General features: G+C 41.5%; 1 protein-coding gene across 3 annotated transcripts in view; it reads left to right on the top strand.

Moving 5' to 3' along the window:
• Positions 1-25: 25 nt before the first annotated feature.
• Positions 26-18361, top strand: part of WASF3 (WASP family member 3) — a 121910-nt gene continuing 103574 nt past the window's right edge. For all 3 annotated transcript variants that reach the window (XM_046664587.1, XM_046664583.1, XM_046664586.1), the window contains exon 1: positions 26-112. The gene's annotated coding sequence lies outside the window, so the exon portion shown is untranslated. The remainder of the gene's footprint in view (positions 113-18361) is intronic.

The raw sequence follows: 18361 nt of genomic DNA, 5'->3' as shown, positions 1-18361 counted from the left end.
CCACACCGCACGCAGCGGCGTGGTGCGGGGCGGGGGCGCCGGGCGGCCGCGGCGCGGCGGGACCATGGAGCTCGGAGCGCTGCCCCGGCGCCGGCGGCGGGCCCGCGGACCGGTGAGTGCGGGCTGCGGCCGGCCGGGCTCCCCGGTCCTGAGCCCTTCCTTCTCGGCTGCGGGCCGGGCGGCTGCCCCGGGGGAGGGGCGGGCGCGGGCCGGGCCCCCGCAGCCCCGCGGCCAAGTGAAGTTGCTGCATCGCGCCGGGCGCGCTCGGCCGGGCGGCGGGGCCCACTGCGGGCCGCGGCGCCGCCCCGCGCCTCACCCTGCAGCCCGGCTGCATCCTCTCCGCCGGCTCCCTCGCCGACCGGGGCTTCCCGCCGGCGCGGCCCGGCGGCCGTTCTCTCCCGCGCCGCCCCTCGGCTCTCGGGCTCCGGCTCTGCCCGGTGCGCGCTCCCCGGGCTGCGGAGCGGGCGCCCGCCATCCCGGCCCCAGGTGACGTGCGGGCCTTGGCTCACGCCCCATGCACGGCGCCCGGGGCTGCCCCGCGTCCGGGACCTCCACATCCCTCCGGGCTCCGCGCGCCCTCCTCCGCGTCTGGCCCAGTCCCGCGTGCCCCCCGCCCCGGGCTCCGGCCCTCCCCAGCCCCGGCTTCGCCCTCCCCGAGCCCTCTGCGCCCCAGGGCTGGGGGCCTGCGGGTTCCCGGCCTCAGCAGCGAGGCTTGGCTCTCCGAGGGCAGGGAAGGGGTCGGGCAGCCCGCGAGAAGCGTCCTGCTGGGCGAGGGGAGAGGGCTGCGCGCCCGGAGCCGCTTCGCCCGGATGGCTCGTCCCCGGGAGACTTTCCCTGCGCGGCGGGCGGGGGCCGCGGCGCCTGGCTCTCGCGCCTCCTCCGCGCCAGAGCTTCAGCGAGTGGAAAACCTTTTCCTCTCCGTCTGTGGTACTTAGGGGCAATGGCGATTTCTTCTTCGTTTAGTCTCCTTGCGAGGGATCGTTCCCGGGTGGAGAGCAGAGTTCTTAATTATTAAGAAGCTGAGCAATGGGCTTAGGGAGGAATGGGAGCATCTCATTTTCTTAGCTGCTATTGGACGGAATAGGAGCTCTTTCTCATTTGGGGATTAATTTTAAATTCGCGGTTACTCCCAGCAATAATTTTTGAGTTTTTGAAAACTGAAAATAAAAAAGGCCACTTTTTGCCTTAAAGCTGTCCAAATCAAATGCATAATGGGGCATGAAATTTTAATAAGATTCGGAATCCACATTTTATAACGGGAGAGGCTAGCCATTTGAATCTTTTGCATCCTAAAAATTAGGTTTGTCTAAGACTTAAAATGTCTGCTTGTCTATCAAAACTAAGTTCAAAGTGCTGTAATTGACTTATCTTTCTGTTTCCTCTTGGGCAAATTCTGTTGAACATTGGTTGCTTGTTTTTGTATTTGCTTTACCCAACTTTCCTTTTCTAGCAGTGAAACAATGCAGTGATTCTTTAAAGCTAGTTCTTTTATCTACTTGAGAGGTTAAACAAAAGAAAGCTGGGTTTGACCTTTCCCATAGGCAGTTCTTATTGTGTGTCTGGTCTCCTTTCTAATAGCATCCACATAGTACTCATTTTTCTTTATATTTAAAGATCTTAATTTCTATTCACAAAAGCTGTGTCTTTTCAAATGTTTGAAGCTCATTAGGTTAGAAAGTTTGATTGACTTTATATATTTATGGTCTGACCTGTATTCACTGTTTTCTTGAAACATTCAAAGAAGCTTGTTCTTGAGCTCTCAACATATACAAATTGTTCTTGCACTTCCAATTGGTGACATGAAGTTGCTTTATAAATTGTTTTATCTGTTTGCTTAAAATTTATGACGTAATAGACAATGATGTGCTCAGTATTTTTAAAAATTCTGAAAATAAAGGTGAAACACTTTGCTAAGTGGTCATGCCAACATTGTAGCCTCCTAGCTATTCTCAATGTGTCTTCGTAGACATACTTTACACTTCCCATAGAAACCTGCATGTGGCGAATAACCATTTGGTTATTGGAATGTTTGTATTAAAACAACGACCTATGGTAAGTATTAAAAGAATTGTCTGTACTAGTGGGCCACTGCTAGTGGTGTCCTTTTAGAGTTCCAAGAAGTTTCTTTGAAGAATACTTACAGATTATGTTTTCCGCTCCCATGTGCTGTTATCCTTCCTTCTGTTTTCTTGGGAGTGCCTCCACATTGTTGTACAGACCTTAAATTCTCAACTTCTCTTTTCAGTCCTTTTTTCTTTAGTACCCTGTTTTCCTCTTGGAGGTCGGGTTTTCTTGAGACCTGCCCTTGGGCATTTGGAACCAAATGTTGCTCGAGTCCATGTCTTCTTCTTCAGGAGTGGTTCTGTACCCATGACTTAATATTATGCTGGAAATACAGGAATGTTGTAGACCAGAAATGCATAAATAATGCATATTGTGAAATCAATTTACTGTCACTATGGAGATATATGGAGTAAAAAGTCTCAGTTCCCTTTTCCTCTTCTTATTGCTGCCCTTGTCCTGTTTCGTTCCCTAGAGGTAACCACACTTAATGTTATGGCATGTATACAGCCTTCCAGAATTTTTTCAGTAACGTTTTTTATTCAAAATCCACTTAGTGAACACCTCCTAAGTACCAGGCACTGTTTTTTCCCCCCTGAGGAAGATTCCTCCTGAGCTAACATCTGTACCAGTCTTCCTCTATTTTTTAGTATGTGGGCTGCCAGCACAGCATGGCCACTAACAGTGATGTAGGTCCACCCCTGGGAACTGAGCCCTGGCCGCTGAAGCGGAGCGCGCTGAAGTTAACCACCAGGCCACTGGGGCTGGCCCAACCAGGCACTATTTTAATACTGGGATTGCAGAAATAAGAGATGAGAGCTTTCAAGATGCTCTTAGTCTACTGAGACACACAGTTTCTGTGCAGTGCAGTAAGCGCCATGAGAGAGTCAGTCAGCAGTGAGGGCTGTGGAGCATCCATGAATGACCTAATCCATTCATTCACTGGCTTTATTCATTTAGTGTACTTCAGAGTTTATAATATGTGCTGGCGATGCAAAGATAAACAAGGCAGATACCTCTGTCAGCCCCAGATGAGCTGACTGCTGAGCTCGGTTCTCAGAGAGTTTTAACCATTGGTCACAGTGCAGTGTAGGATAAGTGCCCTGAGAGGGGCTACCTGCAGGAGCTTGTAGGATGCCTACAAACCCAAGCTTTGGGACTATTCAGAGATGAGAGAAGCCTCCAGGAGAAGTAGGAGAGAAGGAATCCGTCAAAGTCTGGGTTGAGGAGAGTGTACAAAGTCTTGTTGGGGAGATGGTGCATTGGAGCAACTAAAAACGAAATTTAGTATGGTGGTGCGGTAGAGTGCAAGGGCAGGAAAGTGGCCAGAGATGAGACAGGAAAAGTAACTAGGGGCCTGGCCACATAGGGTCTTGTGATTCCTGTTATGAGGAGTTTGGACCCCTTTATGGGCAGTAGGAAATGGTTGGAGGATTCTGAGCCAAAGAAGGACAGAATCAGATGTACCCTTTGGAGAATGGATGGATAAGAGGGGGCAAGGCTGGAAGGAGGAGGTAGGATTGCTGGGACTTGATTGTTGGTTGGATGTGTGTGTGTGTGTTTGTGTGTTTGTGTGTCTGTGATGGGGGAGTTGGGAGCGGGAGGAGTTCAGGGCAGTGCCAAGTGCTGGCAGGATGGTTGAGTGGATCATGGTGCCATTCTTGGGGAGCGGGAGGGCCAGCAGCAGCCATTTTGGGGAAAAAATGATGGGTTACACTTGGCCTTGTTAATTTAAGGTGCCTGTGGGCCGTAGTGTTTGGTTGGCTACCTTAGGGATCTAGAAATTGGGAGGGGTCTGGCCTAGAGACACATATTTGAGCTGTTTGCTGAGGTGCTGCGATGAGCTCACAGGGAGACTGTGGGATATTAAATTAAGTGTTGAAGGAAACAGCAGTACATGACGTGTCGAACCCTGTGGAAACTACTAGCTCAGAGTAGTTAAGTCTCTGCAGTAGGTTGCACTGCATTCCTTTAATGATGTCGTCGTTGTAAAGCTGGGTTTTCAGTGGTTGCTGCCCTTTGTGAAGATCAGTGTGGAACAGGAAATAAGGGAGGTGGTATCCAGTCTGACTCCTAGGTTTGCAAAGTTGTGAGGTGCTCAACACATGCACACATACCATTAGTAAATACTTGTGGTTTATTTAAGAATGGAATAAAAATACTCATTTTCTTTCAATTGAAGGGTACTTTTTTCAAATGGGTACTAAGTTGTTGGGGGCATAAATAGTTAAGTAATTAAAACTTACCTAACGATTCCATTAATCATTAGGCATTTCTTTGGCCTGAAACACTAGGCGCAGTGAACAGAGAAAGTTCTAGAACCTCTGCCTTTGCCTGTATTTGTTAATGGAGGCTTTTGGAGTAGATAAAGTTATTCAAGAAGCGTGTATGGAGTGAGAAGAGGAGTGGTGTAGAAAGTGATCAGAGGAACTCTTGTGTTTAAAAGTTAGACAGGAGACTAGGCTCCCACATTGAGTCTGAGAAGGATGAGGCCTGGGGGCATGAACGGTGGCTTGGAGGCCATGGTCCAAGAGAACCTCAGCCAAGAGGTCATTAGTAATATAGGTGACAGCAATGGCGACACAGTGATGGGGACAGGAGCGAGATGGCCAGTTTGTAAGAGAACCCTCTTACATAATAGTGGGTGGGAGCAGGAAGTGGAGCCAGTGTGCGTGGACCACTCTTAGTAAGTGTGGTGGTAAAGGGTGGCTATAGGAGGGTAGGTGAAGGGGAACCTTTTCTTCCTTTAAATGGAGGGATTTGAGCGTGTTAAAGAACCACGAGGGAGAGGGTGCTAGAGAGAGCTCCAGTCAGATAGTGATTTCAGAGTTTCCATTGGATTTAGCTCTGGGATGTAATTACTGATTTTGGCAAGAGGAGTCTCGGGGGAGCCTTATTACTGTGGATTAAGGAGTGAATGTGCCAAGAGGGGAAGCCAGTCAGGCAGGGTAGACAGTTCTTTCTAAAACTTGATGATAGAGAGGCAGTCACTAGAGAGTGACGTCTGGTGCAGGGTGGTTTTTTTTTTTTTTTTTTTAACATTGACTTTATTTTCTCTCATTAAAAAAAATTAAGATTCTTTTACTTCCTCTCTCAAGGCATGGTTTTCTTAGGACGGGTTGGTCCTTCTCAGGGTGTGTTCCCTGGGCACGCTTGCCTCTTTCTAGGTCCTGGTGTCCTCTGGAGGTCGTATTCTCTCTGTGCCTGTCCCCTCTTGCTGCCCTGTTCTCTCTGAGGCATCCTTTCTCCTGCAGTGCTTTCTCTCCTGCTTCCCTCAAGGCCAGTTTGTTAGTTTGTTTTGTGTCAGAGCCTCTCCTCCCATCTTAATGGATGTCCCCAGATAAGAATGTTTTTCCATACGCAGATTTCGCTCTTAATCTTTGGAGCCACCCTGTTCTGTTTCTTCTTCCTCTTCTCTTTGAGCTTAGCTCTTTTCTTCCGTTGACTTTAAAAAAAAAAAATTTTAAACATCTCAAACACCCCAGAGAATTTTCTCCTCTTTCAGGTCTACTGGAGCTTCTTGGCCTTGACCCTGAGCTCAGCATCTGGGATCATTTTTCCACCTTTCACTTGTGAAATTTCCCCTTGTGCCTGTTCTTAGGATGCCCTCCGACCTCCTGGAGCAATGACCTTGAAATTAATCCAAAGATATCTTCTGTTGTGTTATATATTCTTGAACTTTTTTGGTGTTTCACTTATTTAAAATTTTTCTTTCTTGTAGTTTTTGCTTTATGTTTCCTTTCAGTTCATCCACAAGTGGTTGAATGCCTCCTTTGTATCATTCTGGTTACTGGGAATAGCAGTGCTGGTATGACCAAGCTCCTGTCCTCACAAAGCTGGAGAGATAATAGAGGGTAAATTATCTGGCTGAGTAACCATAAAGTGCTTGTGGGCAGGAGCCAGACAGCATGGTGCCTTGCACACATCAGTGCTTAGTGGGTGTGTTCCAGCTTTGTCAGATAACCTCATAAACGTCGTGGTCCTGTCAAGACTGTTGTCAGGCCGTAACCTTAGCTTACAGGGGTAACAGTCAGTGCTTTCTCCCCTCCAGCCGGCCATATGCCCACAGGCTTTGTGATCTTTGAGTCTTCTGTTTTCTAGCAATTGAAAACCATATTGAATTTTTAAAAGGTGTGCTCCGGTGCATGCTGAAGATTTTATTGCTGTGCTGCAGCACTTCCATTTTAGGTCGTCTCATAGCATCCTCTCACTGAGTGCTGTTACCCATTTTCTGTGTTTGGTGGATTGTATTGTAATATAAAAGTATGGGTGTGGGGGCTGGCCCCGTGGCCGAGTGGTTAAGTTCGCGCGCTCCGCTACAGGCGGCCCAGTGTTTTGTTAGTTCGAATCCTGGGCGCGGACATGGCACTGCTCATCAGACCACGCTGAGGCAGCGTCCCACATGCCACAACTAGAAGAAGCCACAACGAAGAATACACAACTATGTACCGGGGGGCTTTGGGGAGAAAAAGGAAAAAATAAAATCTTTAAAAAAAAAAAAAAAAGTATGGGTGTGATTGTGAACTAGAATCCGTGTGGCCATATTCTGTCAGCTAAATGGAGGAGTGGTGTATTCTTTGCACATAGTAGATCCTTAACAGATATTTTTTCATTGACTGAATATGTCACGTGTTTTGATTCATGACCATGTAGTAAGCTGAACACTATCACAACTATGTAATTTTAAAAACTTAGCTGAGTCATTTTGTCCTACTCATATCACGCTTGTTTTTTCAGCCCCTCAGAATATGTACATGACAGGTTGTTTTGTTTCTTGCCTGTTTTGCTGTGTAGTCCTGTGTTAGGGAATTACTGAGGTGGAGTTCAAACCTGGTTTCCCTTTGTAAATCGTTGCTGGGCTGTATTCTTTCCTAGGTTTAGAATTAATGCTTATGGAGAGGCTTATGGATTTAAGTTGCTCCCTGTGGTGCATGCGAGGAATAGTGTCTAAACACTTAGGGAGTAAAGCATCTAGTCAAATTTGAGGGATGATATTAACTAGAAAGGTAGCAAGTACAGAGAGGGAGAAATTTATGCTTATGTTTGTATCATTCTGAGAGAGGCTCTTGCACAGCTTAGAATGAGGAGGAACAGACAGTAACATCTTAATTTTAGGAGGAAGGTTGTAATTTTCTAATATAAGACACATGTCCATTTTCAGTAGAAATAGGAAAACACTTTTTGTTTTATAACCAACCCTGTTTAAAACATAGCTTGGTTCTTGGTTTTCCATAGGGTTTGTCTCCTATTTTTGTGAATCTTTTCGAGTTAAGTATCCTGGTTTTTGATTTAAATACTAGAAATACACATAAACCCCCAAATTCCCCAATCACCATTCTTCAGATTTTAATTACACGCTGGAAACAACATTGTTTCCAAGGTCTTTACTAAAATGTGAATTGTTCTGTGAGATATCCCAGGGAGGAACTTTATTAAAATGTTACTCCTTTTTAAAAATTGGCATTGTAATTTTGAATAGTTACAAAGCTTATCAATGATGTTCATACCTGAGCCATCATTCGAGTTTTCACAGCTTTTGTGCTGTCTGTGCATTGCATTACATAGGCAAATTAAAAGCTCCCTTCATTTCCGAAATGTTCAGTTCCCTCCCTTTTTGTTGTTCGTGCCATCCGGTCAGTTCTGATTCTTAGACACCCTGTGTACAGCACAGTGGAACTCTGCCCAGTCTTTTTTGCTCCATCCTCTCACCTCCTGCACTCTATCAGACAGTGCTCCACTGCTATTCACAGGGTTTTCATGACCAATTTTTCGGAAGTAAGTGTCCAGGTCCTTCTTTCTAGTCTTAGTCTGGAAGCTCCACTGAAACCTGTCCACCATGGGTGACCCTGGTGGCATTTAAAATCCTGGTGGCATAGCTTTCAGCATCACAGCAACATGCAGCCACCACAGTGTGACACCTGACTGACAGGTAGTCTCGTTCCCTGACTGGAAAACGAACCCAGGCCACGGTGGTGAGAATGCTGAATCTTAACCACTAGACCACCAGTCCCTCATAGTACTCTAAAAAAAAAAATTATGGAAATGACAAAACCTCAGGGACGTCATTTGAAAGAATTGTATAGGGATTAGGTATTAAAGGATTTAGAACAAAGTTTTTCTTTTAAGCTGCATTTGTGGTTACTCTTTCTTGCTAGACAAGAGTTTAGAAGTTTGTGGTTTCATTTCTCAGGCTATTTGGTTTCTAAAGATTGTCAAATTTCGTTTGAGACAAAATATGTTGCTGCGCATTTTAATATTTACTCAGCATTCTTTCCCTTTTTGGACACTGATATAACTTAGATCAACTGCATATAAGTGAAAGTTACAAATAGAGTTTTAAGTAGAATATATACTTTACCCTAATTTCTCTTGTTTGAGATGCTTATGACTTTATTAAATGTAAACAGTGGAGGCTTGTCTCACTTGTCCTCCATTAAATAAAGATTTGAGTTAGTTTATGGGAAATACTCACAATAAAGCTGAATATAAATAATGGGAATTAAAACAATGTGAGGATCAGGAATTAGAACAGTAAGACCTATAGTTTCAACAAGATTGAGGGCCGCCTGGTTCAGTGTTTTAGACGCGGGGTTCTAACTGCTTTAATAACTGCAAGATTTCAGTGACTCGGCACAAGAAATATCTATTTCTCACCCATGTTGAAGCTTAGTGTTGGGGTCCCCGTGGGGTGGTCTTGCATGGGGCCATTCAGGTGGTCAGACTTTTTCTACCTTGTGGCTTAGCCTCTGGTAGGAAGCAGGAACCTGCTCAGTTCAGCTGGTGGCTGAAAGAGAAGCCCTGTAGGGGACATCTTAGGGGCCAGCACACAGCACCTCTCATCCCACTGGCCGTACTCATTTCTTCAGAGGGTCAAACTAACATGGTTTATGTGCTTTCTAGTGTAAGAAAGGACGCATTGCATATCCTTCAAACAGCCATTCGGGAATAAAATTAATCTCAAATAGATTTTTTGGTAAACGGTGTATAGAAACTAGTTTGAAATAATCTTTTTTTTTTTTTTGAAGATTAGCCCTAAGCTAACATCTGCTGTCGATCCTCTTCTTTTTGCTGAGGAAGACCGGCCCTGAACTAACATCTGTGCCTGTCTTCCTCTATTTTGTATGGGACGCCTGCCACAGCATGGATTAACAAGTGGTGCGAAGATCTGCACCTGGGATCCAAACCAGCGAACCCCGGGGCCGCTGAAGCAGAACGTGGGAACTTAATGGGCGCGCCACCGGGCAGGCCCCTGAAGTTATCTTCTTGATGAGCTTGAAGTGCTGGTATTTTGTGTTGTTAATTAAAAATAGCTTTAAAGACCAAGAACAGAGAGATGGTTGGTTAATTCAAAGTCAATGTACTGCATGATAAGCTTTTTCCAGAACAGGGGTTGGTAAACTGTAGCCTGTGGGCCAAATCTGGCCTTTTGCCTAATTTGGAAAGAACATTTTATTGGAACATAGACTTGCCCATTTGTTACGTATTGCCTGTGGCTGCTTTCAGGCTACAAGGCAGAATTGAGTAGAGTTAAGTAGTTCCAACAGGGACTGTCTGACCTGCAAAGTGTAAAATATTTACTGCCTGACCCTTTCCAGCCAAGCTTCCTGATCCGTATTCCAGAGGGTGAATTTCTGCCCTTTCTTCTGGAGGTCACATTCTTCTAGGGAAGAAGGACACTAAATAAACAACCTAAGTACGTGTAGTAATAACGGCTATAAATAAAGAAGCAAGGGGAGAGAGTTTCAGGGACTGCCATTTTTATCGTGTGGGCGGGGCAGGTGTCTCTGAGGTGACACTTGAGCAGAGGTGTGACTGAAGGTGAAGGAGTGAGCCAGTCAGGCATATATTTTGGGAAGGAGCTTTATGGAGGAAGGAGTAGCCAGTGCAAAGCCCTTTCAGGTGCAAGGAGGGCAGTGTGTGTGTGGTCACAGAGGCAATAAAGGGTCGGATCTGTGGGGCCTAATAGACCATGGTGGCTCTTAGGGTTTTATTCTGAGAGAGGTGGAAAGTCATTGCAGGGTTTTAAGGGAGGACATGATATCATTTGACTTCGATTTTAAAAGGCTCACTTCTGTGTAGAGAGTAACCGTAGGGGGCAAGAATAGGAGGAGAGTGTCTCGGTGTGCTAGGCATTGTAGATGCTGAGGATATCCAGGCGAAGCAAACAGTCCCTGGTCTCCAGGGGCTGATAGTGTAGCGGAGAACAACAAGTAAGAGGTCACTGTGGTGTAGTGCTGTAGGTGGAGAAGAAAAGGTGCCCTGGGATTGCATAGGAGGGGTGCTTGATCCAAACTGGGAGATGACGCTTGACCTGAGAAAATGGAGGACACTAATCAAGACTGATTTCGTGGCTGTTCTATACCTGAGCTCTGAGATTCTTGGAAGGAGCACGTGAACAGACAGCCAAATCATCAAAGGTTCTAGCAGAGGTGGCAGAGGGTTTCAGATCCTAACGATTGATCTGTGGAGCCCTGTGAGAGGATGATTCTAAGGCAGCGTCGAGGCTCATGGGATCCACTGCAATGGGCACTAAGGGGCGAGGATGATCTTTGCCATCTTTGCCAGAGAGCAGGACCAAGGTGATTTTAGACTGAAGAGATTAGTACCACAGCGCTGTAGAGAAGTCTTGTGTTTTTCTAGGGAATGTGTTGTAGAGCGTGCTAACTTTTCTCATGAGCCCAGCAGCATGAATTAGTTGCAAAAGGTACTTGTGAGTAATTAAACAAATTGGTCTGCTGTCTGGTGTTATTAGATAGGACCCAGTTAAACTTTGGAAGTTATCCATAAAAATGATATTTATTTTTAAGATAGGTGATGTTAAGCCATTTTGGATAATAATTAGCTGAAAAAATTGCTGCCATTTTTATTGGTGTAGAGGAGGTTATTCACCTTTCTCTTCTCTATACTAGAGTGTCTAGATCATCCAAAAAGAATTTTACTGATTACAATACAATTTTTAAAAGAAATAAGGAGAAAAAATAGATAAATTCACAATCAGAGAGGGAGGTTTTTTTTTTTTTATAGTGTCTTTGTAACTAATAGAACAAATTTTGGTAAGGATATGGAAGATTTAAACAACAGTTGATAAACTTGCCTTGCATGTCTAGACGCTGACCCTAACAACTGCAGAATGCACCTTCTTTACTTGTGCATGTGGACATTCACCCAAACTGTTAGCCTGCAGGACAGAAGCAAGGCTCAGAATATTTCAGAGGATTGAAATTGAACAGAACAGTGTTCTCTAAATTAAACTAAAATCAGTACCAAAATGTAACTAGAAAATCTTTTCTAAATAACCCATGGGTCTTAGAAGATGTATTCCAATGGCAATTAGAAAAATTGAGAAAATATTTTGATGAGAAGTAATACAAGAATACTGTATATCAGAATTTGTGGGGTGCAGCTAAAGTCATGCTTAGAGGAAAGTTTATAGCCTTAAATACATATTAGGAAAGAAGAAAGACCAAAATTAGAAAAAGAACAACAAACTAAACACATTACAAGAGGAGAAATTAATAAAATAGAAAGCAAATATACAGTAGAGAACATCTTCAGTGCTAGTCGTTCTTTTGGAAAGACTGATCATGTCAATAATTTGGTGAGAGTAATCAATTTCAGAAAGATAGAGGCACAAGTAACCAGTATCAGGAATGAAAAAGGAAGCATCACAAAGGATCCTACAGACATTAAAGGTATTTAACAAAATGTGCTAATAAATTTTAACTTTCAGTTAAATGGTGAAATTTCTCCTGTCATTGTGGTTTTGTTATTCATTTAAATAAGACCTGGGTTCATTTGTTTTAGTATGTGTTCGGTTTTAGGTCTTTCCCATCCTTGTTGATTTGATTTTCTTTCAACATAATTTAACATGCTTCCAAAAATCAAAACTATACAAAAAAGTATGCTCAGAGAAATATCACTCTTTCCTATGTCCCTTTAACTCTGCCCTGCCTTCCCCCTTGCAGATAACTGACTTCACCATTTTCTGGTTTCTTTTTGTGAAGATATATGTATGTTTTCTTATTTGCCTTTCTTTCATATGCAGAAGGTCATATACTATATATGTTCTGTTGAACTTTACTTTTTTCACTTAGGAATGTATCCTGGAAAGTACTCCATATCAAACCCTAGAGCTCTTCAGTATTTTATTAATTTGTTTATTTTACAGGTGCATAGATCTGTGTATATAATGTGGTATGGCCACCCTGGCTTCTATATTTGGGCATTTAGTTAATTTCCAATATTTTGCAATTACAAATAATGTTGCTATGAATAACCTTGTGGATATGTATTTTTGTGTTGGAGCTCTAAAGGTTTTGTATGGAGGGTAAAGTTCTAAAAGTTGGATTTCTGGGTTGAAGGGTAAATGCATATGTCATTGTGTTAGACATTGCTAAGTTCCCCTCTGTAGAGGTTGTACGATTTTGCAGTTCTACCAGCAGTGTGTGAGTGCCTCCTTTTCTACACAAGCTTTTGAATTTTTGCCAATATAATAGGTGAAACGTGGTTGCTTTGGTATAGTTTAATTGCATCTCCTCTATTATGGCTGAAGTTGAACCTCTTTTCATATGTTTAAAGGAAATTTTAATATTTTTTGTGAGTTGCCTATTCACGTCTTTTGCCCATTTTTCTATAGGATTTCTGCTCTTTTTCCCTTCAGTTTTTATTTTTATTTTTTTTAAACATTGGCACCTGAGCTGACATCTGTTGCCACTCTTTTTTTTCCCTTCTTCTTCTTCTCTCCAAGACCCCCAGTATGTAGTTGTATATTCTACTTGTGAGTGCTTCTGGTTGTGCTGTGTGGGGACGCTGCCTCAACATGGTGTGATTAGCAGTGCCATGTCTGCACCCAGGATCTTAACCGGCGAAACCCTGGGCCACCAATCGGAGTGCACGAACTCAACCACTCAGCCACGGGGCCAGCCCCCACTTCAGTTTTTAAAAGTTCATTTTTGTCTTAGGAATAATAGCCTTTTATATGTGTTCTATAGTGTAACTGCTTTCTGCCAGTTTATTGTCTTTTGACTTTTCTGATAGTGTTTTTTGCCAGGCAAAGATTTTATCTTCATGTTGTCAAATTTATCAAGCATTTCTTTTATTGGGTGTGAATTTTAAGTCAAGGTCAGAAAATCTTTCTGTACACCTATGTTATAGAAGGCTTCACCAATGCTTTCTTCAGGAGCTTGAATACTTTTCATGTTTAACGTTTAGATTTCTGATACATTTGGAGTTTATTCTGGTGTGTGGTGTGAGGAATAGATTTATCTTCTTCCAAATGGCTTTTCAGTTGTCCCAGCACCATTTGTAAAGTCTGTCTTTGCTGAGTTATTTGAGATGCCACCATTGTTATAAGATTTCTGTATGCAGCTTGGGTCTGTTTTTGGCTTTTCTATTACATTCCGTTGATTGGTCTCCCTGTTCATGTGCTACTACCACAATTTTTTTTTTGAGGAAGATTAGCACTGAGCTAACATCTGTGTGTGTGTGTTTGTGTGGGACGCCTGCCACAGCATGGCTTGATGAGCAGTGCTAGGTCCATGCCTGGGATCCAAACCTGCGAACCCTGGGCCACTGAAGCGGAGCGTGTGAACTTAACTGCTGCGCCACCAGGCCAGCCCCCCACACTTTTATTCACAGAGCTTTGTTTTAATATTTGGTAGGGCTAGTTCTTCTTTATAGCTCCTCCTTTTCAATCTTTACTAAGCTATTCTGTGTGATTTTCTGCATGAACTTTAGTATCAACTTGTGTCATTACATATAAGAGCTACTGTGTAATTTTCATTGGTATTGCATTGTATGTGTAAATTAATTTAAGGAGAACTGACAATCTGATGATGTTGTGATGTCTTAACCAAGAACAATGAATACTCAAGTCCAATTTTGTGTGTCTTTAATGAGTGTATAAATCTATAGATTTCTTCATATAGGTTTTGAATATTTCTTAAGTTTATTCTTTTCTGTTGCAATTGTAAATGGGATTTTCTCTTCCGTTACACCTTGTAACTGGTTATTATTTGTGTATGTGAAGGCTGTTGTTTTTTGTTAGTTGTATATCCTGCTACTTTGCTGATTTATTTTTTGAGTTTTATTCTTTCGGTTTTTCAGGTTTACTGTCATGTCATCAGCCAATGGAGGGTTTTATTTCTTCTGTCCATTGTTCGTGCCTTTGTTTTCTCTTGTCTAACCGCATTGGCGAATACCTCCAGGACAGTGTTAACAGTAGAAGAGATAGTGAGCCTCTTTGCTTTGTTCTTGACCTTAGTGGGAATGCCGCTAGTTTTACCCACTAAGATGTTGGTGCTCGTGTTTACATGTGTGTGCGTACATGCATGTTCTCTCTGTCTGTCTGTCTTTCTATCTAAAGTCATGTTAAGAAGTAAGTATTCATCCATTCCTATTTATTCAAGAGATTTGTTTATTAGGGATGAATGTTGAATTCTGTCAACGGTTTTCAGCTTCCTTGGAGTAATTATAGGACGTTTCTCATTAGACTTAGAAGTGTGGTGAATCATATTACTAGACTTCCAAATACTGAACCATTCTTGCATTCCTGGTGTAAACTCTTAATGTGGTGTTGGAGTCTATTCTTTAATATTTTATTTCAGATCTTTGCATCAACGTTCATAAGTGGTATTGGTTTGTAATTTTCCCTTTTTTGTGCTATCTTAATCAGGTTTAGGTATTAATGTTATACTTGATTAAGAAGAAGAATTTGGAAGTTACTCTTCCTTTACTATGTTTTAGAAGAATTTATGTAATATGGGACTAGCTGGTTTCTAAAGATTTGAAAGAATTCTCTGTGATATTGTTTAGATTTGGTTCTTTTTACATTTTTTTGGTAGCTTAGTTTGATAACTTTTTCTGATTCTTCTAGGGAAGTTAGTTGGTTTAAGCTTTCTGTCTCTGCTGGGGTCCATTTTGATACACTATATTTTCTTAAGAAATTATCCAGGGGCTGGCCCCGTGGCCGAGTGGTTGGGTTCGTGCGCTCCACTGCAGGCGGCCCGGTGTTTCATCAGTTCGAATCCTGGGTGCGGACATGGCACTGCTCATCAAACCATGCTGAGGCAGCGTCCCACATACCACAACTAGAAGGACCCACAATGAAGAATATACAACTATGTACCGAGGTGCTTTGGGGAGAAAAAGGAAAAAAATAAATCTTTTAAAAAAAAAAAAGAAATTATCCATTTCATCTAGGTTTTTAAATGTATTTGCCTTTAAGTGAGTAAAGTAGTATTTTATGATTTATATTTTTTTATGTTTGTGTATTTGCTCCTTTTTTCTTTGATAAAATTTGACTGCACTTCCTTTCAGTTTTTTATTGTGGTAAAAAGTATATAACATAAAATTAACCTTTTCACCCATCTTTAGGTATGCAGTTCAGTGGCATTAAGTACATTCATTGTTGTGCAACCATCACCTCCATCCGTCTCCAGAACTTTTTCAGCTTCCCACACCAAAATTCTGTACCAATTGAAAGTTAACTCCCCATTCTCTCCTGGCCCAGGCCCTGGCAGCCACCATTCTGCTTTCTGTCTCTCTGAATTTGCAGCATACTAGGGACCTCCTATAAGGGGATTTCGTTTTTTTAAGAACCAGAATTTTTATTAATTTGATCTGTTCTCCTCTACCACATTAATTTCAGCTTTTATCTTTATAATTACCATCTTTGTGCTTTCTTTTGATTTACCTTATTTTCATTCTAGCTTTTTGAGTTAGAAATGTAATTCATTTATTTACTTTTTAAAAAATTGCGTTAGGTGCTTAGGGCTCTGAACTTTCTTCTGATTATTAAATTCTTCCGTGGACTCTGATGTGTACTGTTTTCATTATCATTTTTCACAAATTCTGTGATTTGTTTATATATTCTCTTTCATCCAAGAGTTTAAATTTTTAGGTGCAAAGGCTTTTTTTGGTATTTGATTTCTAGTTTTATTTTTCAAAAATTTTGTAAGTTTTATTGATACAGAGAAGTCTACATATCAAAAGTGTGGAGCTTAATGAATTTTCACAAAATGAATTTACTTGTGAAACCAGAACATTACAGTGCCCCATTCAAGTCCTGACCACCCCACTCTCAAAGGGCAGCCACCATGCTGACTTCTAACTTGATGAGTTTTGCCTGGTTTTGAATTTACATGATTATTGTATATGGTTCCGTGTTTAGATCTTTTAGCAGTTTTGTTAAATCCTTCTGTGTTGTTGCAAGCACTCATAGATCATTCATTCTTTTTGCTGTCTTTTATTCCATTGTGTGACTGTAGCACAATTCATTTATCCGTTTATCCCTTTGGAGGGTATTTATATTATTTCCAGTGTTTTTTATTTCTAGGTTTTTTGCATTGTACTTAGAGGATATTGTTTGTAATGTTTTTATTTTGTGACTGTATTAATTATTTCTTTGTGCCTTAATATAGGATAAATGTTTTGGGTTTGTTCAAGGAAGGTATGTTCTCTATTATTAGAGTGTAATGTCCAATATATGTCCAAAAAAACTATCTTGTTGGTTGTATTGTTTAGATCCTTTATGTCTTTTACTTATTTTTCCCCCTTGTCCTGTTTTGTATTTTGTGGTGTTTGAGTCTCTTATCTGTAGTGAATTTCTGTTTCTTCTTGCATTGGCTGTAGTTTCTGTTCCTTGGTTCATAGATATTAACATGTTTTTTCATTGTGAAATACAGCTTTTAAGATTTGTCCATTTGGGTACTTTTGTTTAAATTTTGTTTTGTCTGTTATGATTGCAGCCTAATAATAGCTTCCATTTGCCTGATAAGTTTTTGTCCATCTCTTTATTTTTAGCCTTTTTGAATCATTGCATTTAAGTTTGTCTCATATATACAGCATAGAGCTGGGCTTTGCTCTAAGCAAATTTGAAAATCTTTAAAATGGGCAAGTTAAACTTATTCACATTAATTGTTATAATTGATATATTTGTTTTCTGTTCTGTCATCATCTATGTTGTAATTACTGTCTGTATTATACTATGTTCATTCATTATTAGACATGTTTTCCTTGAGTTAAAAAAACCCTTCTTTTGCTGTCTAGGGAGGACTAAAGTTTTGTTCCAGTCGTTACCTTTCAGTTGTACAAGTTTCGTAGTGCCTTTGGTTCCCTTCTCTTTTTAGACTCTCCTTTTACTATCTTGTAGGTCAGCTTTAAATGGCATCCTTTGATTCTGACCTATTACCCATACAGTGGTCAGCGATCTTACTCTGTTTTCTCTTTTCTCTCCTTTCTCATCCCATTATTTTATTTGCATTTTTCTACTTTGTCAGGACAGTTGTTTATATACCGTTCTTCTGTCCATGACCCCGGTCTTGTTTTTAGTGTTAGTTCTGCAACATAAATTGCTCACTTCTTCATCAGTCCTTTTGTTTAAATTTCTTCAGTCATCCCTTGGTTGGATGTAGTTCAAGCCCAAATGCATCCATTGAATGTAATGGATTAACTTCTTTTCTGTGCATCTAGGATTATATTACTTGTGTATCTTTGGGAGTACTGAGGAAATAGTCACTCAAATCACTTTCTGTGTCTGTGACCCAGATGATGATCCTGGGTTGAGAAAGGTGATTAGAATCCTCAGGAAGGATGCATGTCTAAGTATTTTGTGAGTTCTCTCTTGTCCACGTATTTTTTTGTGGCCTTGATGGTTGAAGGACATCTTGGCTAGATATAAAACCCATGTTTTCACTTTTTTCCTTAAGTGATTCCTTAAAATGATTTTTTTCTTTTGTCTTGCTTTGTATATTGGTTTAATAAGTTGATGCCAGTCTAATTCTTTTTTCTTGTAAGTTATTTCCTTTTTTAGCCTGGAGGCCCTGAGGATCTTTTCTGTATCCTTGAATTCTTATGGTTTATTAGGGTACATTTTAGAGTTGTTCATTCTTGGTCAGTTTTCCCCAGCCCCCAGGAGCTGACTCTTTCACTGTGTAGATCCAAGTTTTTTTTTTTTTTTTTTAATCACCAGAAAGTTTTCTTGGATAGTTGTTTTAAATGTTCTGTTTCAGTGTTTAGAATATCTTCTTCCAGAGTCTGGTATATATGTACCATGGAACACGTGTACCTCCAATTATGTGAATGCTTGACCTTCTTGCCTGTTTTCTATTTCAGCCACTTCTTTTCTGCATACTTAGTTTATTTTTCTTTTTGTTGGTTTCTTGTTTTTTCTCAATGCCTTTTGTTAAATTTTCGTTTAAATTTATTCTCCTTTAGGCGTATTTTTATTTAATCTTCATTTCTAATATGATTTTTTTTCTTTTGGGGGGAAGTTTTATTAGCTGAAATGCTTTGCTTTGCA

The sequence above is a fragment of the Equus quagga genome, chromosome 6, assembly GCF_021613505.1.
Source record: "Equus quagga isolate Etosha38 chromosome 6, UCLA_HA_Equagga_1.0, whole genome shotgun sequence".
NCBI lineage: Eukaryota > Metazoa > Chordata > Mammalia > Perissodactyla > Equidae > Equus > Equus quagga.
The sequence above is the reverse complement of the archived record's forward strand: the minus strand, read 5'-3'. Positions and strand labels throughout refer to the sequence as shown.